The sequence below is a fragment of the Ranitomeya imitator genome, chromosome 2, assembly GCF_032444005.1.
Source record: "Ranitomeya imitator isolate aRanImi1 chromosome 2, aRanImi1.pri, whole genome shotgun sequence".
NCBI classification, from domain to species: Eukaryota; Metazoa; Chordata; class Amphibia; order Anura; family Dendrobatidae; genus Ranitomeya; species Ranitomeya imitator.
In genome coordinates, this window is record NC_091283.1 from 134,206,487 (window position 1) to 134,234,065 (window position 27,579).

General features: G+C 48.9%; 1 protein-coding gene across 6 annotated transcripts in view; it reads left to right on the forward strand.

The window, feature by feature from the left end:
- The first annotated feature begins 19,244 nt into the window (after positions 1-19,244).
- NLGN3 (neuroligin 3) overlaps positions 19,245-27,579 on the forward strand; it is a 190,036-nt gene continuing 181,701 nt past the window's right edge. For 3 of the 6 annotated variants that reach the window (XM_069747289.1, XM_069747288.1, XM_069747290.1), the window contains exon 1: positions 19,247-19,360. The gene's annotated coding sequence lies outside the window, so the exon portion shown is untranslated. Of the gene's footprint in view, positions 19,361-27,579 lie in introns of all 6 variants that reach the window. The other 3 variants (XM_069747291.1, XM_069747286.1, XM_069747287.1) reach the window with 2 other exon arrangements.

The window sequence follows — 27,579 nt, forward strand, 5'->3', positions numbered from 1 at the left end:
CTTGTTGAAACAATGAGCCCCTGAGACCTTCCCCCTCCTGACCTGTGAATGAGGAGGGAGACTTAAAATATCAGGGAGGTGAGACAGAGTCAGTCCTGTGTGGAATGATCATGTGTTCACAGCATCTCAGAGAGAAAGAAGAGTATATGGAATATGCTATCCTCTGTCTGTTGGATTGTTGGACTTTTATCCTGTTACTGAACTGCATTCGGCTTCTGGACTATTTTATCCTTTGTGTGGTGGATTATATATGAACCTTTCGTATTTTTTGCCTAAATAAAGGTCTTGGAATTGTTTACTATACTCTAGCTCTGTTGATTGTGTGATACCGGAGAAGGACCCCGTGACAGGAAGCATCATGGATTTTGAAACTAAACACCAGAACACCAAATGGCATGAATATTAGAACATATTTAATATATATTTGTTAAAGGAATTAACTTAAAAAACAATAAATGTAAGATATAAGTAATTAATATTTTTGTTAATGAATGGTGATCTATTCACATCATTTCCTGTAATATTACTATTTAAAACAACACCCAATACTGGGATATCATATCACACTATGACTAAGAATGCACCAGATAAAAACGTGTCAGTTTGTGCATATCCCATGGAACTGCACTTTTTTACCGTGACTATTTTTTAATATATTTTTTCAACAAAATGTTTTTGTACTAAAATATTTTTCCCCTGATACATCCATTTTCAATTGAATTAGTCTTGCCGCCAACTGAAGTTCCACATCCTTGCACTTTGATTCCCCTAAACATAGTATGATGTCCCCTCAGTACATTCACCCCAAACACAGTATGATGTCCTCACAGCATATTCCCCCGCACACAGTATGATGTCCCCACACATAGTATGATGCCACCACAGTACATTCACATACACAGAATGATGCCTGCATAGTATATTCCCTCACATACCATATGATGCTTTATGGTATATTCCCCCACACAGCAAGATGCATCCACGATAAATACAGCACACACAGTATAATGCTCCCACAGCCAGGGCCGTATTTAGAGTTTGTGCTGCTCTAGGCACTTTTAGTCCTGCCTCCTCCATTGGTGAGTATGACACTATCAGCAGTGACTTTGCCATAAATCGCTGATGTGAAAGTAGCCTTTTGCAGCAGATCTGCCACGTAACGGATCACTTACAGCAACACTGCGTTCGGCCTCATTCATTCCCCATGGGACTTGCGGACATGTGCGGCATTTGCGGTTTTGCAGCGATCCAGCAAATGCGGTACTTACAGCAATGGAAAAAAAGGCTGCTAGCAGTGTTAATTTGTCTCACCGCAAGTGCAAAACCGCAAGTGCTGCACATGTCCGCAAGTAGCCATCACCACCTGTCCCTGCACCTTGCTAGCTCATCCCTCTCTGACCTAAAACTGCACTATAAAGCTTTAGAAAAACAATTTATTAACTGACATAGTCCTATGATAATGAGGGCTCCAGGCTATGACGTAGAGTGGGACGGGCAGTCTCAGGGTCTCCATTCTCTCTATGTGCACACCCTCAGTCCCTACCTCACTGCCTGTGCTGCACTGTGCACAGACATCCCTCCACCGGACCCGGTAATCGCCGCTCGCAGTAGCATACCGGCAGAGGTGTATCTAGGTTTTCTGGCACCCGGGGCAAGAATTCATTTTGGCCTACCCCCCTTCCCCACCAAGGACATATGCGATTTGCACACTTAGTCATTTACCCACAAGCTCCTCTCCCTAATGTTCTCAATGCTCAGTGAAAAACTGAGAGAAGCTGGAAGAGAAGCTCGTCGTCACAGGACCACAAGTATGAAAGTCGCATATGAGTGAAGTGTCTATGTGACGACTACTGGAACCTGCAGAGCTGAATCCTGACATCACAGCTTCTGAATTCTCACAACTCATGCACTGCACACTTTTAGGATTCTCCCTTGCCGGACAATCATGTCAGCACAAGCATGTGATTTGTATACTTCTGACCACATTCCGACTAGACGTGCCCGGCCTCGCTCAGTTCATTTTCATAGAGTGAGGCCACACATGTCTAGTCAGCACGTGACCGCATGTATGTAAATCGCCAGCATGAGAGAATCCTCAGAACTCAGAAGTCTGCAGTCACAAAGAATGACTACAGAATCATTACAAACCTGGACATACCCTTTAATGCTCCTAACATAAATAAAAACGTAAGAATTAGTCAATATCACAAATAACATTTACATCCAGGTGCCTGATAGATGACGTCGTCTCTGGAGTCGTTCTCTGTCTTTTCTTCATCTTGTCCAGACCCCATGATGAGTTTTCTCATCCACAGCCGTCTCTGCAGACTTCCATCTTCTCCGTTCTTTTGCAGAAAATCTCCACATGATGCCCTTAAAGATACAAGTGTCATTATAATGCTCCTGAATAAAAAAAATTGCCCCTCACTATATTGTCTGCACAAAATATGACTCCAACATTGTCCCTCTTATGGTACATGCTCTTTACACGGCTGCAGCCGGAGCCTGCGCTCTTTTCTCCTGCCTTGGGCAGGTGCAGTGAGCGCTGCCCGTCTGTCCTCATATGCAGTCCAGCTGACTGCGCCTGTGCGCCCGCCCTGCCTGTGAATCCCAGCCCCGTAGTATGAATAAATAAGAAGACACTGTGGAGCTGGGATTCACAGGCAGGGCGGGCGCACAGGCGCAGTCAGCTGGACTGCATATGAGGACAGAGGATGGGCAGTGCTCACTGCGCCTGCCGAAGGCAGGAGAAAAGAGCGCAGGCGCCGGCTCATTTAAAAACATCGGTGAGGAGGCGGCGCCCGGCGCCAAGAAGATTTGAGAGACGGCTGTGTGGTGTCTGCAGCAGGGGGAAAGGCCTGCCTCCTTGACTGAAGAAAAGGTATTTAGGACAAATTACAAAACTGATTATTTCGGCAGTTACAGCACCCAGAACTAAAAGAGCCACTTTGTCAGAATGCAGCATTACTGCTGCACAAGGTGGCTCTTTTAGTTAAAACCGCCGGGGGGGGAAGGGGGGGAATGACAGGTTCCCTTTAAAAACTTCCATCCCCACTCAAATTCTCCACACATAATAAATCCCCCCATCCCCACTCAAATTGTCCATCCCCCCCATCCCGTGCACTTAATATTCGGTGTCTTCTGCTCCACTGGAGCACTTACCACCAATGTTCGCCTCTGCAGCGTGAGTGAACGACGTCAGCAGCGTGATCACATTATCTTTTGTAAGATGCGAGTACAATTGATCCCTGGGCAGGGATCAACAAACTGACAGCTTGGGGCCCCTGTGCAAGAACTGTGTCTGGGCCCCCTCCTTTTATGGCAACAAAGCTATATTTGCCACGGAAACTGGGTAAGCTTATTGACTCGAGTATAAGCCGGGTATGTATTGTCCCCTCATTCCAATCCCTGTATGTGTGGTTCCCCCCATCCTGTCCTGCTCTGTGTGGCTCCCCCTGTTGTATGCATGGCTCCCCTGTCCCATCCTGTATGCGTGGCTCTGCTCCCCCTCCTCTTATCCTTGTATGCGTGGCTCTGCTCCCCCCTCCTCCCTTCCTTGTATGCGTGGCTCTGCTCCCCCTCCTCCCATCCTTGCATGCGTGGCTCTGCTCACCCCTCCTCCCATCTTTGTATGTGTGGCTCTGCTCCTCCCTCCTCCCATCCTTGTATGCGTGGCTCTGCTCCCCCCTCCTCCCATCCTTGTATGCGTGTATTATTTACAAAGGGCGGGGGTAGCTATGGGTGCTAAGTTCTCACCCTCCCTCGCAAATTTGGTAATGGCCTATTGGGAGATGGAATTTATTTTTTCTGTGGCCAACCCATTTTTGGAGGATGTGGTGTGGTATGGCAGATACATAGACGACACCCTCATTATATGGGGGGGCTGTGTGTCTGCCATACCACACTTCATCAATTATCTCAATTCCAATGAATACAATATTAGATTCACATACAAGCATAGTTTGACTAATGTTTCTTTTTTGGATCTGGAACTTATGGGACAGGTGGGTAAAAATATAATAACTAAGACATATCATAAACCATTAATAGGTAACACCATCTTGCATGCTCAAAGCAGTCATTGTAAACACACTATCAAATCTATCCCAGTAGGTGAGCTCACAAGAATTAAACGAAATTGTAGTCTAGATACAGATTTAAAGGGTGAATTTGGACGAGTAACCAAGAAATTAAGAGATAGAAAATATCCTCAATGGACAATAAATCGGGCCAGGGGAATTGTGGACAGAAAAAATAGAAAAGAACTAGTAATGTCTAACAAGAAAAATAATAGTAACTCAGAAATGGAAAAAAAAAACCATATATGTTTTCAGTATAGCCCATAATTTATTAAAATCAGAAATATTATACATAAATACCTGCCCATTCTATATGAGGATCAAAAACTTACATACTGGATACAGGAATAAATGTAGTCTCAAGAAGAGGACCAACAATTGGAAACAAAATAGCCCCTAGCATGTTTTCCAGTGAAGGGAACAAATGTACTAGAACCTGGTTAAATTATTTGGGGTTTTTTAGATGTGGAACAAATAATTGTATGACTTGTCAACATGCTGGTGTCTCAAAAAGTTTTTACAATGCAGATGGAACAGTACAATTTGACATAAAACAATATATTAATTGTAATTCCACCAACATTGTATACAAAATTGACTGCAAAAAATGTAATCTATCATACGTGGGATGCACGGCCAGAAAGCTAAAAACACGAATAAGAGAACACTAATATGATATAAAAAATAATCAAAATACAAATAGAAATATATCATCAGCAGCAAAGCACTTTATTATGCATCATGCCCGTAGTACTATGTACCTCCAGGTCCAGGGGATAGAACATGTTAATGCATCACCGCGGGGTGGAGACATCAGGCGGCGTCTCCTAACAAGAGAAGCATTTTGGATTTTTCATTTAAATACACGTTTCCCCACAGGATTAAATAAGCGCAACGAAGTAATGCTGCATTATTGTTAATTATGAGATGAATTCTTATGTATTGTTTATATGTTTGCACTGATTTTATTGAAGGACCTGTCTAAAGGTCATGTGACTAGTAGATGGGATCTGATTGGATAATGTTTCCTATAACTAAGGTGATCAGCTAGATCACAGTATGGCTTTGACAAAGATCGTTTGATCGAAACGCGTCGCCGTGTCTCTGCTGTCCATTGGCACATACTGGAGGGAGAATGTACACCTTGTACAATATGTTTTTAAAGGCATCAATAAAAGAATTATTTTAAGGAGCTGGAACTCAACCCCCCCCCCCCTTTTTTTTTTCTATGGAATACTACGCTTGTGGGCAGCAGAGTTCCGAGCACCTGTGGTGAAGACTGGTGAGGTGGCTTATGTTTTATTTTTTGTATATACCGTATATACTCGAGTATAAGCCGAGATTTTCAGCCCAAAATTTTGGGCTGAAAGTGCCCCTCTCGGCTTATACTCGAGTCACGGTAGGTGGCAGGGTCGGCGGGTGAGGGGGAGAGGGCGCTGAGGCATACTCACCTAGTTCCGGCGGTTCTGACGCTCCCTCTGCCCGTCCCACGGTCTTCAGTGCTGCAGCTCTTCCCCTGTTCAGCGGTCACGTGGGACCGCTGATTAGAGAAATGAATATGCGGCTCCACCTCCCATAGGGGTAGAGCCGCATATTCATTTCTCTAATCAGCGGTGCCGGTGACCGCTGATAGAGGAAGAGGCTGCGGCACCGAAGACCGTGTGACAGGCAGAAGGAGCGGGACGCCGGGAGCAGGTAAGTATGTAATATTCACCTGTCCACGTTCCACACGCCAGGCGCCGCTCTGTCTTCGCGTCCTCTTGCTCTGACTGTTCAGGTCAGAGGGCGCGATGACGCATATAGTGTGCGCGCCGCCCTCTGCCTGATCAGTCAGTGCGGAGAGACGCCGGGACGAGACGCTGGGAGCTGCAAGCAGCGAGCTGAGTATGGCATTTTTTTATTGCAGCAGCAGCAGCAGCAATGGCACAGCTTTATATGGCACAGCTATGGGGCAATAATGAACGGCGCAGAGCACTATATGGCACAGCTATGGGGCAATAATGAACGGTGCAGAGCACTATATGGCAGCTATGGGGCAATAATGAACGGTGCAGAGCACTATATGGCACAGCTATGGGGCAATAATGAACAGTGCAGAGCACTATATGGCACAGCTATGGGGCAATAATGAACGTGCAGAGCACTATATGGCACAGCTATGGGGCAATAATGAACGGCGCAGAGCACTATATGGCACAGCTATGGGGCAATAATGAACGGCGCAGAGCACTATATGGCAGCTATGGGGCAATAATGAATGGCGCAGAGCACTATATGGCAGCTATGGGGCAATAATGAACGGCGCAGAGCACTATATGGCAGCTATGGGGCAATAATGAACGGTGCAGAGCACTATATGGCACAGCTATGGGGCAATAATGAACGACGCAGAACACTATATGGCACAGCTATGGGGCAATAATGAACGGCGCAGAGCACTATATGGCAGCTATGGGGCAATAATGAACGGTGCAGAGCACTATATGGCAGCTATGGGGCAATAATGAACGGTGCAGAGCACTATATGGCACAGCTATGGGGCAATAATGAATGGCGCAGAGCACTATATGGCACAGCCATGGGGCAACAATGAACGCGCAGAGCACTATATGGCACAGCTATGGGGCAATAATGAACGGCGCAGAGCACTATATGGCACAGCTATGGGGCAATAATGAACGGCGCAGAGCACTATATGGCACAGCTATGGGGCAATAATGAACGGCGCAGAGCACTATATGGCACAGCTATGGGGCAATAATGAACGGTGCAGAGCACTATATGGCACAGCTATGGGGCAATAATGAACGGTGCAGAGCACTATATGGCACAGCTATGGGGCAATAATGAACGGTGCAGAGCACTATATGGCACAGCTATGGGGCAATAATGAACGGTGCAGATCACTATATGGCACAGCTATGGGGCAATAATGAACGGTGCAGAGCACTATATGGCACAGCTATGGGGCAATAATGAACGGTGCAGAGCACTATATGGCACAGCTATGGGGCAATAATGAACGGTGCAGAGCACTATATGGCACAGCTATGGGGCAATAATGAACGGTGCAGAGCACTATATGGCACAGCTTTCTATGGTACATCTATGGGGAAATAATGAACGGTGCAGATCACTATATGGCACAGCTATGGGGCAATAATGAACGGTGCAGAGCACTATATGGCACAGCTATGGGGCAATAATGAACGGTGCAGAGCACTATATGGCACAGCTATGGGGCAATAATGAACGGTGCAGAGCACTATATGGCACAGCTATGGGGCAATAATGAACGGTGCAGAGCACTATATGGCACAGCTTTCTATGGTACATCTATGGGGAAATAATGAACGGTGCAGAGCACTATATGGCACAGCTATGGGGCCATAATGAACAGTATGGAGCATCTATTTTTATTTTTGAAATTCACCAGTAGCTGCTGCATTTCCTACAATAGGCTTATACTCGAGTCAATAAGTTTTCCCAGTTTTTTGTGGCAAAATTAGGGGGGTCGGCTTATACTCGGGTCGGCTTATACTCGAGTATATACGGTATTTTACATTTTAAAACTTACAAAAAAGAAAATGGGCCAATGTAAAAGTTTGGGCACCCTGCATGTTTAGTACCTAAGAATCAGGATCCACTGAAGCATGCTACATAAACATCGAACTGGCAAAATGACACAATAGAAGACAAGAAAAAAGTATTAAAGGACTCTCCCAATACAATTAATCCTAAAAAAAATGGAGTGAATATCCACAGATTTCTAATAGTTAATATCAAATAAGTTTATTAAATCATGAGGCATAATACATATAACGAAGAACGTAATAAAAGTCAAAAGACAGAAACGGCTCAGGTGTGAAGGACATCAATACATCATATACGTGATTATTAACAAGTTCCCCCTGGGTAGTTTTAGGTTGATTTCTCACTTTCCTCATTATCAAGGATACCCCACGAGGTGAGATTTTGCATGGTGCCCCAGATCGATGTTGATTGACAGTCATTTTGTATTTCTGCCATTTTCCTACTATTGCACCAACAGGTGGCCCCTTCTCACCCAGCGTCTTACTTATGGTTTTGTAGTCCATTCCAGCTTTGTGCACAGGGCCGCCATCAGGGCATTACAGCCGTGACTGGCGTATGGGGCCCGGTGAGCAGAGGGGGCCCGCATCGGGCCCCCTCTTACCTGCTCACCGGGCCCCTACCGGCAGCCGCAGGCTGAACCGGGCCCTTAGCGGCGGCCGGCGCTACAGCTGTACGCTATTGACATGCGGGCCCGCGCCTGCACGTCAATAGTTAACAGCCGCCAGCCGCAGCGTGCAGGTCGCCGGCGTCTGACGTCATTGTCAGTCGCCGGCGAGTGCACAGTGCAGCTGCGTGGAGAGATCAGGAGCGCGGCAGGTAAGCAGAACTTTTTTTTTTTTCTATTGAGAGCGGCGATCGGGGGGGGGGGGGGGGGGGTTTGGAGGGCAGAAGGCCGCTGGACACAGGGGGCAGTAAAGCTGGACACAGGGGGGGGGCAGAAGGCTGGACACAGAGGGGGCAGAAGGCCGCTGGACACAGGGGGGCAGTAAAGCTGGACACAGGGGGGCCAGAAGGCTGGACACAGAGGGGGCAGAAGGCCGCTGGACACAGGGGGGCAGTAAAGCTGGACACAGGGGGGGCAGAAGGCTGGACACAGAGGGGGCAGAAGGCCGCTGGACACAGGGGGGCAGTAAAGCTGGACACAGGGGGGGCAGAAGGCTGGACACAGAGGGGGCAGAAGGCCGCTGGACACAGGGGGGCAGAAGGCTGGACACAGAGGGGGCAGAAGGCCGCTGGACACAGGGGGGCAGTAAAGCTGGACACAGGGGGCAGAAGGCCGCTGGACACGGGGGCAGTAAAGCTGGACACAGGGGGGGCAGAAGGCTGGACACAGAGGGGGCAGTAAAGCTGGACACAGAGGGGGAAGAAGGCCAATGGACACGGGGGCAGTAAAGCTGGACACAGGGGGGGCAGAAGGCCGCTGGACACGGGGGCAGTAAAGCTGGACACAGGGGGGGCAGAAGGCCGCTGGACACAGGGGGGCAGTAAAGCTGGACACAGGGGGGGCAGAAGGCTGGACACAGAGGGGGCAGTAAAGCTGGACACAGAGGGGGCAGAAGGCTGCTGGACACAGGGGGGCAGTAAAGCTGGACACAGGGGGGGCAGAAAGCTGAACACAGGGGGGGGGCAGAAAGCTGGACACAGGAGGGGGGGCAGAAAGCTGGACACGGGGGGGGCAGAAAGCTGGACACAGGGGAGGGCAGAAAGCTGGACACAGGGGGGGGCAGAAAGCTGGACACAGGAGGGGGCAGAAAGCTGGACACATGGGGGGCAGAAAGCTGGACACATGGGGGTCAGAAAGCTGGACAGAGATGGGGCAGAGTGCTGGACAGAGATGGGGCAGAGTGCTGGACAGAGATGGGGCAGAGTGCTGGACAGAGATGGGGCAGAGTGCTGGACATGGGGCAGGATTGGAAACAGATGGGGCAGAATGGAGACAGATGGGGCAAGATTGGAGACAGATGGGGCAAGATGGATACGATGGAGACAGATGGGGCAGGATGGGGAGATCATATGGGGCAGAATGGATACTCATGAGGGCAGGATGGGAGAACATATGGCTGGAGCCTGGAATGAGACACATGGGGGCTAGGATGGCGAATATTACCATAGGGGCTAATTAAGGGATATTATTATTGCAGTGATGTGTTTATTTTATTTTTTGAGTATACTGTTTTAAATGGGGGGTCGGTCCTGTTACTGTGTAGAGTGATACTATGTTGCCTTCTTCATGTGGTGTAATGTAGAAGTTGGGAAAATTAAGTAATGTGTTCTACAAGCGGAACTCGAGATAACTGTTTTATTTCCTGCAGAGACGAGTCCTGGCTGGATGAAGTGATGGCGATCTGTGCTGGATGAAAGATGAAGGACTTCACTGGTGAGTCAGTGTTACCTATACACTGACACTATACACTGTATACTATATACAGAGGTCCTGTGTACAATGTCACTAGTGATCACTGTATTACCTATACATTATATACAGAGCTCCTGTGTGTAATGTCACCGGTGATCACTGTATTAACTGTACACAGACACTGCTTACTAATTACAGATCTCCTGTGCATAATGGCACTGATGGTGATAGTATTGTGGGTTTTTTTTTTTTATTACTGATCAGTATTGTAGTATTCAGTCATTGGTGGTAATATGCGGTCTGGTCATGGTGTAGCGGTATTTGTTCCTTGTATTTTATATTATTCGATCACTGTGGTGGTAATATGTCATATGGTCATAGTGCTGTGGTATTTGTTCCTTGTATGTAGTATTATAGGTCATTTTAAAAATTGAAAAATAAATAAAAATATACCTAAATTGTATTGCATATTTTAACAAATATTTAGTAGGTTACAGTAGAGTAGGGCCCGGCCAAAAGTGTCTACCTTGTTGTGGTGGCGGCTTAAAAAATCTTTTGGCCAAAACAAAAGCTGCCGGCTATATGTGTGATCTGGTGATGGGAACTGTTAATGTGTGATAGGTGAGAAGTGGAGATTTTCCAAGAGAGAGCAGTGGGACTGTGGACAGTTCGTGGGGTGGAGCCTGGAGGCGGGGCTGGGGTGGAGCCTGGGCGGAGTTTCAAGGGGGCCCCGAAAATTTTGCCAGTATGGGGCCCCGAAATTTCTAGTGGCAGCCCTGTTTGTGCATGTCTATGATCTTGTCCCTGACATCCTTATAAAGCTCTTTGGTATTGCCCATGTTGTAGAGGTTAGAGTCTGTCTGATTAATTGAGTCTGTGGACAGAAGTCTTTTATAGAGGTGAGTCTGACCATGTAAGACAGATGTCTTTAATGCAGGTAACGAGTTGATTAAGAGCGTGCCAGAACGCTTAATAGTTGGTAGGGGATCAAATACTTATTTCTCACTGCAAAATGCAAATACATTTACATAATTTATACAATATGATTTTCTGGATTTTGATATTTTATCTCTCAATGTTAAAATTAACATACTCTTAAAATTATAGACTGTTCATGTCTTTGTCAGTGGGCAAACTTACAAAATCAGCAAGGGACCAAATACTTATTTCTCTCACTGTAAATACCTCTAAAACAGAGGCCTTACCGTTGAACATTCCCCCTAATATCCTTGACAATTTAAAGACAAACTTTAAATTTAGATGGAAATCAGAGGATATTAAATACTAGGGGGTTAATCTGTCCTCTTCCTATAACAATTTATATAACTGTAATTATCCATCTCTTTTTGGAGAATTGAGGATGCTATTGACTAAGTGGATGCCACTTTCGCTCTCACTGATTGGCTGGATAGCTTCAGTTAAAGGGAACCTGTCACCCCCCAAATTGAAGATGTGCTAAGCCCACCAGCATCAGGGGCTTATCTACAGCATTCTGTAATGCTGTAGATAAGCCCCCAATGTAACCTGAAAGATGAGAAAAAAAGGTTAGATTATACTCACCCAGGGGCGGTTTGATCGGATGGGCGTCGCGGTCCGGGGCCTCCCATCTTCATAGGATGACATCCTCTTCTTGTTTTCACGCTGCGGCTCCGGCGCAGGTGTACTTTGTCCTGTTGAGGGCAGAGCAAAGTACTGCAGTGCACAGGTGCTGGGCCTCTCTGACCTTTCCTGACGCCTGTGCACTGCAGTACCTTGATCTGCCCTCAACAGGACAAAGTACGCCTGCGCCGGAGCATGAATACAAGAAGAGGACGTCATCGTAAGAAGATGGGAGGCCCCAGACCGGGCCGCGACGCCCATCGTACCGGACAGCAGCAGGACTGCCCCTTGGTGAGTATAATCTAACCTCCTTTTCTCATCTTTCAGGATACATCGGTGGCTTATCTACAGCATTCCAGAATGCTGTAGCTAAGCCCCTGATGCTGGTGGGCTTAGCTCATCTTCGATTTTGGGGGTGACAGGTTCCCTTTAAGATGGCTCTCCTGCCTAAGGCTGGTTTCACATTTGCGTCTGTGCGCGCAGCGCTTGATCCACATGCATCCACATGCGTTATGCGTACATATATTTAACATGGTGTACGCATGGACATGCGTTTGCGTACACATTCATAGTTTCGCGGTGTGCGGCTGGGCATGTTGAACGCAACATGTTACATTTTTGGAAGCGTCAAAAACCCATCAAATATGCGCAGGCATGCGGATGAGTGTGTTAAAAACGCATTACTGTCTATGGGAACGCATGCTTACGCAAGCATTCAATGCGCTTGCGTACTTCGGACTGCGCATTTACAGGAACTGTTTTGAGACACGCCCATTGAGACACACCCTCCTGGAAATATCGAACACACGCGCATAAAAAATCCAAACGTAGGCAAAAAACGCAAACGCAAAGTGTTTTTTTGGCCGCCATGCATAAGCTGATGCGGATAAAAATGCTGCATTTGCATGCGTTTTGGCATGCGTTTGCGTATGCAGATGATACGCTGCGCACATATATGCAAATCTGAACTTAGCCTTAGCTACTTTATTATTTTTAGACTCTCCCCATTAAGGCTTCCCTTGGGGAACTTAGATCTCTCCAAGCTGCTATAATGAAGATCATATGGAACAAAAGACGCCAAAGAATATCCAAAAGTGTTCTCACATCTCATAGATCACAAGAGCACTTGTCTGTTCCGGATATCGTTACATTCTATTGGGCAGCACACCTGAGGAGAATTCCCTCTTGTGCTTCATTATGGGCTTACCATATTTGGACTGAAATACAAAAGATATGGTTGATTAAACCTATTAAGATACCATTTACTTTGTTGAGCCCTATGCAGTTTACGAGGCATCTTTGGCTCTCATGTGCAAGGCGTTTTGGGTTGGTCTCCCCCAATGATATCTTTTATATACCAACCTCTGATACTAAACAGTTTGGAACTGACAATTATCCACCCTTGGATTTTGGCAGGATTATTTAGATTTGTGGATTTGGTGGATGGAAACACATTGGAAGTTCTTTTGTTTGATGCAATAAAATCTAGATTTGTTATAACTAACAAAGAGTTTGTCACAATCCATTTTTGGATGCGTGACAGCTCGGGTTCCACTATGATTTAAATGTAGATTTTTTCCTTTCAGGCCAGCAGGGGTTAATGTCAGTTTCCCTTGCTGGCTGTGTACTGCAATTGTAGTGTTGCTAGATCAGCTGATGTTGGTGGTGACCACTCCCACCATCCTTTAAAAAAATCACCTGATGCATCAGCTGACTGTTGGTGATGGAGCAATCTATTTTTTACCAAGCCTAGAGTAAGGAGCTCTCTCGCTGCAGTGGTGAATCTGCTGGTTTCATGGAGTTCATTGTCCTGGTGCCTTTATTCTGCTGTGCGGTGCTTTGCAGCAGAGAACGTTGTTACGCTAAGTTTGGTGTTTTTACCTCGTCGGTCTCGTGTTTGTCACTGTCCCCTGTGTTGTACCATCTGCAGTGATGCGGCTGGCGCCCTTGCTAGCCAGTGCACTAGCCAGGGCAGTGCAAGGTGACAGCGAGGGACGAGGTTCTTGATGGTGGTGGGAGAAGGACCCATTTAGGGCGTTAGGGGAGTGCAGGGACAGGCTTAGGTTGGAGTTCAGGAGGTGTCCATCCCTCATTCTCTATTGGTAGGGCCTTCCTCTTCCCAATATCAAAAGAAAGGCGGGCACCACGAGATGTATAATGAATAATTAAACGGAGGTGCAACCAAATTCGCTAAAAAATGTGTGTGAGAGCAAATAAAACAGTAGCGCAATAAACGGTGCACACACCCACAATAGAAACATGAAAAAAGCCTTTAATGAGATGCCAGTGCGAATGAACGTTAAAGACAATTAAAAAACACACCAGACAAAAGTGCATCTGTAATAAGGTGCACAAAAAACAGTCTGAAAAAATAGGTCAAGTAACCAGAGATGAAGTTTACAATATCATTCAAAATGAGGCTCAAATGAACGTACAATGAATAAATATTGGACAATGCACGGAGTATCAATGAAAATCTACTGACCCTGAGACAACATAGCCCCAACCCCCACCTCCAACGCATCCACTTCAACGACAAAAGGTTGACTGAGTATAGGTACAGTGTCAAAACATCTCTTTAAGAAGGAAAAAGCCTGCTGAGCATCATTCGACCATTTAGAAATATCAGACCCCTTCCTTGTCATGTTAGTAAGGTGTTTCACCATTATCTAATAATTTTGAATAAACTTCTGGTAGAAATTAGTAAAACCCAGAAAACACTGTAATGCCTTCAGGTTCTTGGGACAGTCCCAATCAAGTACAGCACAAACCTTCTCCGGATCCATCTTAAAACCTGAAGATGATAACAGGTACCACAAAAGCTGCACCTCCTTGACAGCAAAAACACATTTCTCTAGTTTGGCATAAAGCTTGTTATCCCTTAATATCTGAAGCACCTGTCTCACATGCCCCTGATATGAGACAGGTGGGAAGGGGGGGAAGCACAAACATTAGGGAAGGGAGAACTGGAGACCCCTAGGCAGATCTAACACCCTGTCTCACCTGACGTCCATAAATAGGTTCCACACCTACCGCCGAGCAGTAAAATAATCCTTGCCTGACCCTAGCAATATGCCCTGGATAGGGAAGGGATGGGGTGTGTGGTAGTCAGTCCCCACTACAACTAAATACCGAAAGGGTTGACAAACGAGAGGATACACTTAACTTGAGAAGACCACCGAGATATCACCCTAGCAATCCTCCAAGACTTCTCCACGAAGACACGAGGCGACTGCTAGAATTCCAACCAGAGAGAAATTGAGCTCACACCAGAACCTTGCTGAAGAGACTGAAAGTATTTAAACTTTCAGCATGGGTGTGTTAATTAGCAGCAGAAGGTGGAAGTAACTGTTGGGTTCTAGAGGGAGAAGGATATCACTTCATAACAGAGATGCAAAAATCAAGAATGTGCTTGTAGAGCTAATCACAATGACCTTCTACAGCCAGATCCAGGATGACTGTCTGTCACACCTGACACACCCACGACAATTACCCATGATCGGTGCTAGAACCTATTGCGGGCATTTAACTCCTGTGATGCCGCTGTCAATAGTGACAGCTCCCTCTGTGCTCCTATCGGCACAAAGCAATGAGATCGCGTTATGCCGATGGTCTCCATGGTGATCCCGGCCGAAAGAAGGCTGCAGGGTCACCGAAGGATGGTGTCCTGTAAGCTCATGCTCAGAGCACAAGCTGACACACCTCTTCCCTGCATGTCAGATGCTGCTCTAATGCTTTGCAAAGCAGAAATATTTCAGAATATTAGATCAGCAATCTGTCAGTGTAAGAAAGATGTCCTAGCGTGGAAAAATAAAAAAAGTTTAAAAAAAATTTAAATTTTTTTTTTAAATCACACAATAAAAAAACAATTATTAATCCAATAACTACATTTACTTATGTAAACAAAAAAGTACACATTTGTTACTGTTGCATCCTGAAAGACCCGATTTATAAAACTGTCCCACAAGTTCACCCCTTCAGTGAACACCGTTTAAAAATTAAAAAAAAGAGGCAAAAAACTATGCTTTATCATCATACTGCCAAACAAAACTCGATCAAAAAGATGAATGTAAATAACATGGTATCTCTGAAAACGTCATCTTGTCCTGCAAAAACAAGCCACCATACAGCTCCGTCAGTGGAAAAAAAGTTATAGCTCTCAGAATAAAGTCATTGAAAAATAATTTTTTCTATAAAATAGTTTTTATTGTGTAAAAGCGCCATAAACAAAATATAAATGTGGTATCGCTGTAATTGTACTGACCCGAAGAATAAAGTTGCCTTTAACAATTTTTCCACACACAGAACGGAATAAAACCCCTTTCAAAAAACAATTCCTGAATTACTAGTTTTTGTTCATTATACCCCCCAAAAATCAGAATAGAAAGCAATCAAAAAATATCATGTGACTGAAAATAGAACCAATAAAAACATCAACTCGTTCTGCAAAAAACAAGCCATCACATGACTGTCAGCCGAAATATGGAAAAATTATAGCTATCAAAATATGGCGATAAATAAATAAAACCAATTTTTCACCTGCTGTTGATTTGTTATATCTGTCTCCCAAAGATCAAAGGAAGACTCGGCTCACATTTATCCTGCGCTCTGCGCTGGGCGCTTACATCAAGGTTTCTGTGTAAATCTCTGATTCAGACAGAACCCCTGGCGGAGGATTCACTATAATGAGGCAGATAGAGGTGTTGTGTGGCGCCTGGGCACTAGAACGTACTGGTGACTACAACATACTAGTGACTACAACGTACTGAGCACTGCAATGTACTGTGCACTACAATCACAGTTTTCAATTTTCACTCAACAACATCCACTGTTGCTTTTTTTCTGGAAAACATCGATGGAGTCAAAATCATCACTACACCTGTAGATAAATTCCCAAAGGGGTATAGTTTCCAAAATGGGGTCACTTGAGAGAGGATTCTGCTCTCCTATCATTAAGGGGCTCTGTATATGGAGTGTGCAAACTATTCTAGCAAAAACTGCGCTCCAGGAGGAAAATAGCAGTACTGCACAGCCACATATTGGGTATTTGCACATTCAGGAGAAATTGTGGGACAAATTTTGGTGCCATTGTGTGAAAATGTGAAATCTGGGGCTAAAACTAAATTTTTCTGGTAAAAATGTAATTTTTTCTTCACTGCCCATTGGTATAAAATTCTGCCACACACCTGTGGTGTCAATATGATCACAGCTCCTGTAGATGAATTGATTGAGAGGTGTTGTTTGTAAAATGGGGTGACGTATGATGGGGGGGGGGGGGGCGGTTTCTACCAATGCGACATGGCACCTTCAAACCAGTCCAACAAAACCTGAACTTCAAAATGGCGCTTCTTCCTTTCTAAGCTTTGCACGTGTCTTTAAAGTATTTTTTGACCACATATGGGGTATTGGTGTACTCCGGATAAATTGGACAACATATTTTGGGTACATTTTGCCCTGTTAAATAAAAAAAAATTGGGGCTAAACACTTGTGGAGTGTGTTTTTTTTAATTTTCTAGACTCAACATTATATACTTTGTGAAGCACCTAGGGATTCAAGGTGCTCATCACACATCTAGATAAGTTTCCTGAGGGGTCTAGTTTCAAAAATAGGGTCACTTTTCATGGGGGTTCCACTGTTTAGGCACATCAGGGGCTCTCCAAACCTGACATGACACCTGCAGAACATTCCATCAAAATCTGCATTCGATAATGTCACCCCATCCTTTCTGAGCCCTTTCGTGCCCTCAAACAGTAGTCCTTCCCCCATATCTGCGTACTCAGGAGAAATTGAGCAACACATTTTGGGGTCCATTTTCTCCTGTTACTCTTGGGAAAATAAAAAATTTGGCGCTAAAACATTTTTGTGTGAAAAATGTGATATTTTTACAGCTCAACGTTATAAACATCTGTGAAGCACCTTGGGGCTCATGGTACTCACCACACATCTAGATAAGTTCCCTGGGGAGTCTAGTTTCCAAAATGGTGTCACTTGTGAGCTGTTTCTGTTTAGGCACATCAGGGGCTCTCTAAACGTGACATTGTGTCCGCTAATTACTCCAGTAAATTTTATATTCAAAAGTCAAATGGCGCTCTTTCCCTTCTAAGATCTGCCATGCGCCAAAACAGTAGTTTTCCCCCACATATGTGGTATTGGCGTACTGAGCAGAAATTGCACAAGTTTTGGGGTCCATTTTTTCCTGTTACACTTGCAAAAACAAAAACAAATTGGGGTCTAAAGTAAAAATTTTATGAAAAAAAGTTAAATGCTCATTTTTTCCTTCCACATTGCATTAATTCCTGTGAAGAATTAATAAACTTCTTGAATGTGGTTTTGCACACCTTGAGATGTGCAGTTTTTAGAACGGTGTCACTTTGGTGTATTTCTGTCATATAGGACCCTCAAAGTCTCTTCAAATGTGAGGTGGTCCCTAAAAAAAAAAAGGTTTTGTATATTTTGTTCGAAAAATGAGAAATCGCTGGTCAAATTTTAACCCTTCTAACTTCCTAACAAAAAAAATTATGTTTCCAAAATTGTGCTGAGGTAAAGTATACATGTGGGAAATGTAATTTACTACCTATTTTGTGTGACATAACGCTGTGATTTAAAGGCATAAAAAGTGTCAATTTTTAAATTGCAAAATTTTCAAAGTTGTGTCCAAATTTCCTTTTTTTTCACAAACACAAGAAGTCATATCGAAGAAATTATAACGATCATGAAGTACAATATGTCTCGAGAAAACATTCTCAGAATCAGTGGGATCTGTTGAAGCGTTCTAGAGTTGTGACCTCATAAAGGGACAATGGTCAAATTGTAAAAATTGGCCTGGTCATGAAGGTGAAAACAGACTTGGGGGTGAATGGAGACAAAAATATGAGGAAGTCAGAGGACTAGTTACATATCAAGATATATCGGCTATTAAACTAATGTTAAAAGCAAGTATATTAAGTACTGTGAAGATTTGCTCTGTCCGACATCTGTGACCATGTGTCCCCCCCCCCCCCAAGCTATGATGCACTGGGGTCCCTGCCATGATTAAAAAGAATTTTCCAAGTTGGCAAAAAAAAAAAATGGTCAAAGACAGTGAATAATAAAATATTACAAAACAACCCTATTCTCACATTATGCTGCAGCCAATTACTGGCCTCAATGTATTATGGCACATGAGCAGTGAGGCCTGTGATGGGCTGCAGCGGTCAAGCGGGATGTGACCGCTGCTGCCATGCACTAATGCTGCGGTGCTGGAGCGCTGATTTCACAGGTGACCTTAGGCTGTGTGATTATTTCACCACCTTCCCGCCTTTGGTTATTTTCTGCTTGTGTGGTAAACCTGACTTATCATAGACAAGATGGAGAATCTCTTCCCACACTAGGGGTCAATTATCTTCATGATATTTTTTGTAAACTCCCTCCCAAGGTCAAGCAAAGACCCCAGCAGCACATGACAGCACGGAGCTCAGGGCTGCCCCTTCCAGTCAGCTGCACTCCCAGCAGCATCCAGTCCACATTCCCAGCATCCGCACCAGGCGCCAGTATCTGTACCAGCAGCCGTGGCCCCGCCCCGCGCCGCGCGCCCCCGCATCCTCCGGTCCCTCGTCCTCCTCCTCCTCATCCTTCTGTGCGCGCTCCCGGAGCTGCTGCTGCTGCTGCTGCTTCTGCTGCTGCGGGCGGCGGGAGACGAGGGACATCGGAGAGGCCCGGGGCCGGACACACCCGGAGCGGACACACAGCCGGGTGAGAGCACAGCTCTGTGTTTGTAGATGTTGCACTTTATGGCCGCTGGCGAGGATCTGTTCTGTATTCCATGTGTACAGGATGCATCACCGCTACGGACATCAGTATTCCTGCTGGCTCCCCCCAACCCATGCATACATACATGCAGACAGCAAGTGACAGAGTCCGCTTATACCGCCATCCACACAGCGTCCGCTTATACCGCCATCCACACAGCGTCCGCTTATACCGCCATCCACACAGCGTCCGCTTATACCGCCATCCACACAGCGTCCGCTTATACCGCCATCCACACAGCGTCCGCTTATACCGCCATCCACACAGCGTCCGCTTATACCGCCATCCACACAGCGTCCGCTTATACCGCCATCCACACAGCGTCCGCTTATACCGCCATCCACACAGCGTCCGCTTATACCGCCATCCACACAGCGTCCGCTTATACCGCCATCCACACAGCGTCCGCTTATACCGCCATCCACACAGCGTCCGCTTATACCGCCATCCACACAGCGTCCGCTTATACCGCCATCCACACAGCGTCCGCTTATACCGCCATCCACACAGCGTCCGCTTATACCGCCATCCACACAGCGTTCGCTTATACCGCCATCCACACAGCGTCCGCTTATACCGCCATCCACACAGCGTCCGCTTATACCGCCATCCACACAGCGTCCGCTTATACCGCCATCCACACAGCGTCCGCTTATACCGCCATCCACACAGCGTCCGCTTATACCGCCATCCACACAGCGTCCGCTTATACCGCCATCCACACAGCGTCCGCTTATACCGCCATCCACACAGCGTCCGCTTATACCGCCATCCACACAGCGTCCGCTTATACCGCCATCCACACAGCGTCCGCTTATACCGCCTATACCGCCATCCACACAGCGTCCGCTTATACCGCCATCCACACAGCGTCCGCTTATACCGCCATCCACACAGCGTCCCCTTATACCGCCATCCACACAGCGTCCGCTTATACCGCCATCCACACAGCGTCCGCTTATACCGCCATCCACACAGCGTCCGCTTATACCGCCATCCACACAGCGTCCGCTTATACCGCCTATACCGCCATCCACACAGCGTCCGCTTATACCGCCATCCACACAGCGTCCGCTTATACCGCCATCCACACAGCGTCCGCTTATACAGCCATCCACACAGCGTCCGCTTATACCGCCATCCACACAGCGTCCGCTTATACCGCCATCCACACAGCGTCCGCTTATACCGCCATCCACACAGCGTCCGCTTATACCGCCATCCACACAGCGTCCGCTTATACCGCCATCCACACAGCGTCCGCTTATACCGCCATCCACACAGCGTCCGCTTATACCGCCATCCACACAGCGTCTGCTTATACCGCCATCCACACAGCGTCCGCTTATACCGCCATCCACACAGCGTCCGCTTATACCGCCATCCACACAGCGTCCGCTTATACCGCCATCCACACAGCGTCCGCTTATACCGCCATCCACACAGCGTCCGCTTATACCGCCATCCACACAGCGTCCGCTTATACAGCCATCCACACAGCGTCCGCTTATACAGCCATCCACACAGCGTCCGCTTATACCGCCTATACCGCCATCCACACAGCGTCCGCTTATACCGCCATCCACACAGCGTCCGCTTATACAGCCATCCACACAGCGTCCGCTTATACAGCCATCCACACAGCGTCCGCTTATACCGCCATCCACACAGCGTCCGCTTATACAGCCATCCACACAGCGTCCGCTTATACCGCCATCCACACAGCGTCCGCTTATACCGCCTATACCGCCATCCACACAGCGTCCGCTTATACCGCCATCCACACAGCGTCCGCTTATACAGCCATCCACACAGCGTCCGCTTATACCGCCATCCACACAGCGTCCGCTTATACAGCCATCCACACAGCGTCCGCTTATACAGCCATCCACACAGCGTCCGCTTATACCGCCATCCACACAGCGTCCGCTTATACAGCCATCCACACAGCGTCCGCTTATACCGCCATCCACACAGCGTCCGCTTATACCGCCATCCACACAGCGTCCGCTTATACCGCCATCCACACAGCGTCCGCTTATACCGCCATCCACACAGCGTCCGCTTATACCGCCATCCACACAGCGTCCGCTTATACCGCCATCCACACAGCGTCCGCTTATACCGCCATCCACACAGCGTCCGCTTATACCGCCATCCACACAGCGTCCGCTTATACCGCCTATACCGCCATCCACACAGCGTCCGCTTATACCGCCATCCACACAGCGTCCGCTTATACCGCCATCCACACAGCGTCCCCTTATACCGCCATCCACACAGCGTCCGCTTATACCGCCATCCACACAGCGTCCGCTTATACCGCCATCCACACAGCGTCCGCTTATACCGCCATCCACACAGCGTCCGCTTATACCGCCTATACCGCCATCCACACAGCGTCCGCTTATACCGCCATCCACACAGCGTCCGCTTATACCGCCATCCACACAGCGTCCGCTTATACAGCCATCCACACAGCGTCCGCTTATACCGCCATCCACACAGCGTCCGCTTATACCGCCATCCACACAGCGTCCGCTTATACCGCCATCCACACAGCGTCCGCTTATACCGCCATCCACACAGCGTCCGCTTATACCGCCATCCACACAGCGTCCGCTTATACCGCCATCCACACAGCGTCCGCTTATACCGCCATCCACACAGCGTCTGCTTATACCGCCATCCACACAGCGTCCGCTTATACCGCCATCCACACAGCGTCCGCTTATACCGCCATCCACACAGCGTCCGCTTATACCGCCATCCACACAGCGTCCGCTTATACCGCCATCCACACAGCGTCCGCTTATACCGCCATCCACACAGCGTCCGCTTATACAGCCATCCACACAGCGTCCGCTTATACAGCCATCCACACAGCGTCCGCTTATACCGCCTATACCGCCATCCACACAGCGTCCGCTTATACCGCCATCCACACAGCGTCCGCTTATACAGCCATCCACACAGCGTCCGCTTATACAGCCATCCACACAGCGTCCGCTTATACCGCCATCCACACAGCGTCCGCTTATACAGCCATCCACACAGCGTCCGCTTATACCGCCATCCACACAGCGTCCGCTTATACCGCCTATACCGCCATCCACACAGCGTCCGCTTATACCGCCATCCACACAGCGTCCGCTTATACAGCCATCCACACAGCGTCCGCTTATACCGCCATCCACACAGCGTCCGCTTATACAGCCATCCACACAGCGTCCGCTTATACAGCCATCCACACAGCGTCCGCTTATACCGCCATCCACACAGCGTCCGCTTATACAGCCATCCACACAGCGTCCGCTTATACCGCCATCCACACAGCGTCCGCTTATACCGCCATCCACACAGCGTCCGCTTATACCGCCATCCACACAGCGTCCGCTTATACCGCCATCCACACAGCGTCCGCTTATACCGCCATCCACACAGCGTCCGCTTATACCGCCATCCACACAGCGTCCGCTTATACCGCCATCCACACAGCGTCCGCTTATACCGCCATCCACACAGCGTCCGCTTATACAGCCATCCACACAGCGTCCGCTTATACAGCCATCCACACAGCGTCCGCTTATACCGCCTATACCGCCATCCACACAGCGTCCGCTTATACCGCCATCCACACAGCGTCCGCTTATACAGCCATCCACACAGCGTCCGCTTATACAGCCATCCACACAGCGTCCGCTTATACCGCCATCCACACAGCGTCCGCTTATACAGCCATCCACACAGCGTCCGCTTATACCGCCATCCACACAGCGTCCGCTTATACCGCCTATACCGCCATCCACACAGCGTCCGCTTATACCGCCATCCACACAGCGTCCGCTTATACAGCCATCCACACAGCGTCCGCTTATACAGCCATCCACACAGCGTCCGCTTATACCGCCATCCACACAGCGTCCGCTTATACAGCCATCCACACAGCGTCCGCTTATACAGCCATCCACACAGCGTCCGCTTATACCGCCATCCACACAGCGTCCGCTTATACAGCCATCCACACAGCGTCCGCTTATACCGCCATCCACACAGCGTCCGCTTATACCGCCATCCACACAGCGTCCGCTTATACCGCCATCCACACAGCGTCCGCTTATACCGCCTATACCGCCATCCACACAGCGTCCGCTTATACCGCCATCCACACAGCGTCCGCTTATACCGCCATCCACGCAGCGTCCGCTTATACAGCCATCCACGCAGCGTCCGCTTATACAGCCATCCACACAGCGTCCGCTTATACAGCCATCCACACAGCGTCCGCTTATACAGCCATCCACACAGCATCCGCTTATACAGCCATCCACGCAGCGTCCGCTTATACAGCCATCCACGCAGCGTCCGCTTATACCGCCTATACCGCCATCCACACAGCGTCCGCTTATACAGCCATCCACACAGCATCCTTGTCACCGCCAGACCCTACCATGACCAACAGCATGGTGTATACCGGGGCAGGCTACACGGCACATATCAGGGCAGGCTACACGGCACATATCAGGGCAGGCTACACCGCTACACGGCACATATCAGGGCAGGCTACACCGCTACATGGCACATACCGGGGCAGGCTACACGGCATATACTGGGGTAGGCTACACGGCACATACCAGGGCAGGCTACACCGCTACATGGCACATACCGGGGGCAGGCTACACGGCATATACTGGGGTAGGCTACACGGCACATACCAGGGCAGGCTACACCGCTACATGGCACATACCGGGGGCAGGCTACACGGCATATACTGGGGTAGGCTACACGGCACATACCAGGGCAGGTTACATGGCACATATCAGGGCAGGCTACATGGCATATACTGGGGTAGGTTACACGGCACATATCAGGGCAGGCTACACCGCTACATGGCACATACCGGGGCAGGCTACACGGCATATACTGGGGTAGGCTATACGGCACATACCAGGGCAGGCTACACCGCTACACGGCACATATCAGGGCAGGCTACACGGCATATACTGGGGTAGGCTACACGACACATATCAGGGCAGGCATCTCCACTACATGGCACATACTGGGGGCAGGCTACACGGCATATACTGGGGTAAGCTACGCCGCTACACGGCACATATCGGGGGCAGGCTACACTGCTACACAGCACATACCAGGGGCAGGCTACACCGCTACACGGCACATACCGGGGCAGGCTACACCGCTACATGGCATATACTGGGGTAGGCTACACGGCACATATCAGGGCAGGCTACATCGCTACATGGCATATACCAGGGGCAGACTACACCGCTACACGGCACATACCGGGGGCAGGCTACGCCGCTACACGGCACATATTGGGGGCAGGCTACACTGTTACTCAGCACATACCGGGGGCAGGCTACACGGCATATACTAGGGGCAGGCTACACCGCTACACGGCACATACCGGGGTAGGCTACACGTCACATATTGGGGCAGGCTACACTGCTACTCAGTACATACCGGGGGCAGGCTACACCGCTACACGGCATATACTAGGGGCAGGCCACACCGCTACTCAGCACATACCGGGGGCAGGCTATATCGCTACACGGCATATACCAGAGGTAAGCCGCACGGCACATACCGGGGGCAGGCTACACCGCTACACGGCATATACTAGGGGCAGGCTACACCGCTACTCAGCACATACTAGGGGCAGGCTACATCGCTACACGGCATATACCGGGGGCAGGCTGCACCGTTACATGGCAGACACTGGGGGCATGCTGCTCCGCTACATGGCAGATACCGGGGTCAGGCTGCACCGTTACATGGCAGATACCGGGGGCAGGCTGCACCGTTACATGGCAGATACCGGGGGCAGGCTGCACCGCTACATGGCAGATACCGGGGGCAGGCTGCACCGCTACATGGCAGATACCGGGGGCAGGCTGCACCGCTACATGGCAGATACCGGGGGCAGGCTGCACCGCTACATGGCAGATACCGGGTCAGGCTGCACCATTACATGGCAGATATCGGGGGCATGCTGCACCGCTACATGGCAGATACCGGGGTCAGGCTGCACCGTTACATGGCAGACACTGGGGGCATGCTGCACCGCTACATGGCAGATACCGGGGCAGGCTGCACCGCTACATGGCAGATACCGGGGGCATGCTGCACCGCTACATGGCAGATACCGGGGTAGGCTGCACCGCTACATGGCAGATACCGGGGGCAGGCTACACCGCTACATGGCAGATACCGGGGTCAGGCTGCACCGTTACATGGCAGACACTGGGGGCATGCTGCACCGCTACATGGCAGATACCGGAGCAGGCTGCACCGCTACATGGCAGATACCGGGGCAGGCTGCACCGCTATATGGCAGATACCGGGGTCAGGCTGCACCGTTACATGGCAGATACCGGAGCAGTCTGCACCCCTACATGGCAGATACCGGGGCAGTCTGCACCGCTACATGGCAGATACCGGGGCAGTCTGCACCGCTACATGGCAGATACCGGGTCAGGCTGCACCGCTACATGGCAGATATCGGGGGCAGGCTGCACCGCTACATGGCAGATACCGGGGTCAGGCTGCACCACTACATGGCAGATACCGGGGTCAGGCTGCACCGTTACATGGCAGACACTGGGGGCATGCTGCACCGCTACATGGCAGATACCGGAGCAGGTTGCACCGCTACATGGCAGATACCGGGGCAGGCTGCACTGCTACATGGCAGATATCGGGGGCAGGCTGCACCGCTACATGGCAGATACCGGGTCAGGCTTTACCATTACATGGCAGATATCGGGGACATGCTGCACCACTACATGGCAGATACTTGGGGCAGGCTGCACCGCTACATGGCAGATACCGGGGTCAGGTTGCACCGTTACATGGCAGATATCGGGGGCATGCTGTTCCGCTACATGGCAGATACCGGGGTCAGGTTGCACCGTTACATGGCAGATACCGGGGCAGGCTGCACCACTACATGGCAGATACCGGGGTCAGGCTGCACCGTTACATGGCAGATACCGGGGGCATGCTGCACCGCTACATGGCAGATGCCGGGGCAGGCTGCACCGCTACATGGCAGATATCGGGGGCAGGCTGCACCGCTACATGGCAGATACCGGGGTCAGGTTGCACCGTTACATGGCAGATATCGGGGGCATGCTGTTCCGCTACATGGCAGATACCGGGGTCAGGTTGCACCGTTACATGGCAGATACCGGGGCAGGCTGCACCACTACATGGCAGATACCGGGGTCAGGCTGCACCGTTACATGGCAGATACCGGGGGCATGCTGCACCGCTACATGGCAGATGCCGGGGCAGGCTGCACCGCTACATGGCAGATATCGGGGGCAGGCTGCACCGCTACATGGCAGATACCGGGACAGGCTGCACCGCTACATGGCAGATATCAGGGGCAGGCTGCATGGAATTTAGATATCAGAATGGATGTGATGCCCTCTTACCTGTGAAGACTTTCATCTTCTGTGAATCTAACTGCAGATTGGATCCTGACTCCAGATTATGGTTTTAGGCTAGCTTTGCCATAATACATTTTGGTATCACCCCTACCCCTCCTCTACTACAAAGGGAGCTTGGCATAAATCTGTGCACCCTCATCCTACAGTGGCTGTCACCCACCATTTGCAGAGCGAGAGCTCATCCAGCGCTCACTCCCTGATATATTCCTAGATAATCCCTGAGAAGTACATATTGCTTTCCTTCCTCGCTGTGTTATGTGACGTCCGTCAATCCTTGAATTCCTTTTTAGGTTGTTGGTTTTGTTGTCATTTTAGATTAAGTGCTTTCTTTAGATCTGTGTTCTATTTTTTTTCTCCTCAATCACGTCGGTATAATTGCGAGTTCCCCGTATAGATTTGTTCCAGTGTTTACTTAATCTGGATATAATGTTATTGTAGAAAAGTCAATATTTAGACTTTGTGCATATTGTAACGTTTTTGCTTTAGATGACATCACGAGATGACATGCGTCATTTTACTGTACCCCATCCTTTATATTTTCGATGACAAAGCCGTAGCAATAAAGGTAATTGAAGTGTCCCTGTTCTAGCACAGATCCCAGAGGTGCTCCAATGCTTTATGTCCGTCTCTGACTGTACTTTCCTTGCATGGTCGTAGCCCTTTCTTGAAAGCATATCTTTTAACACT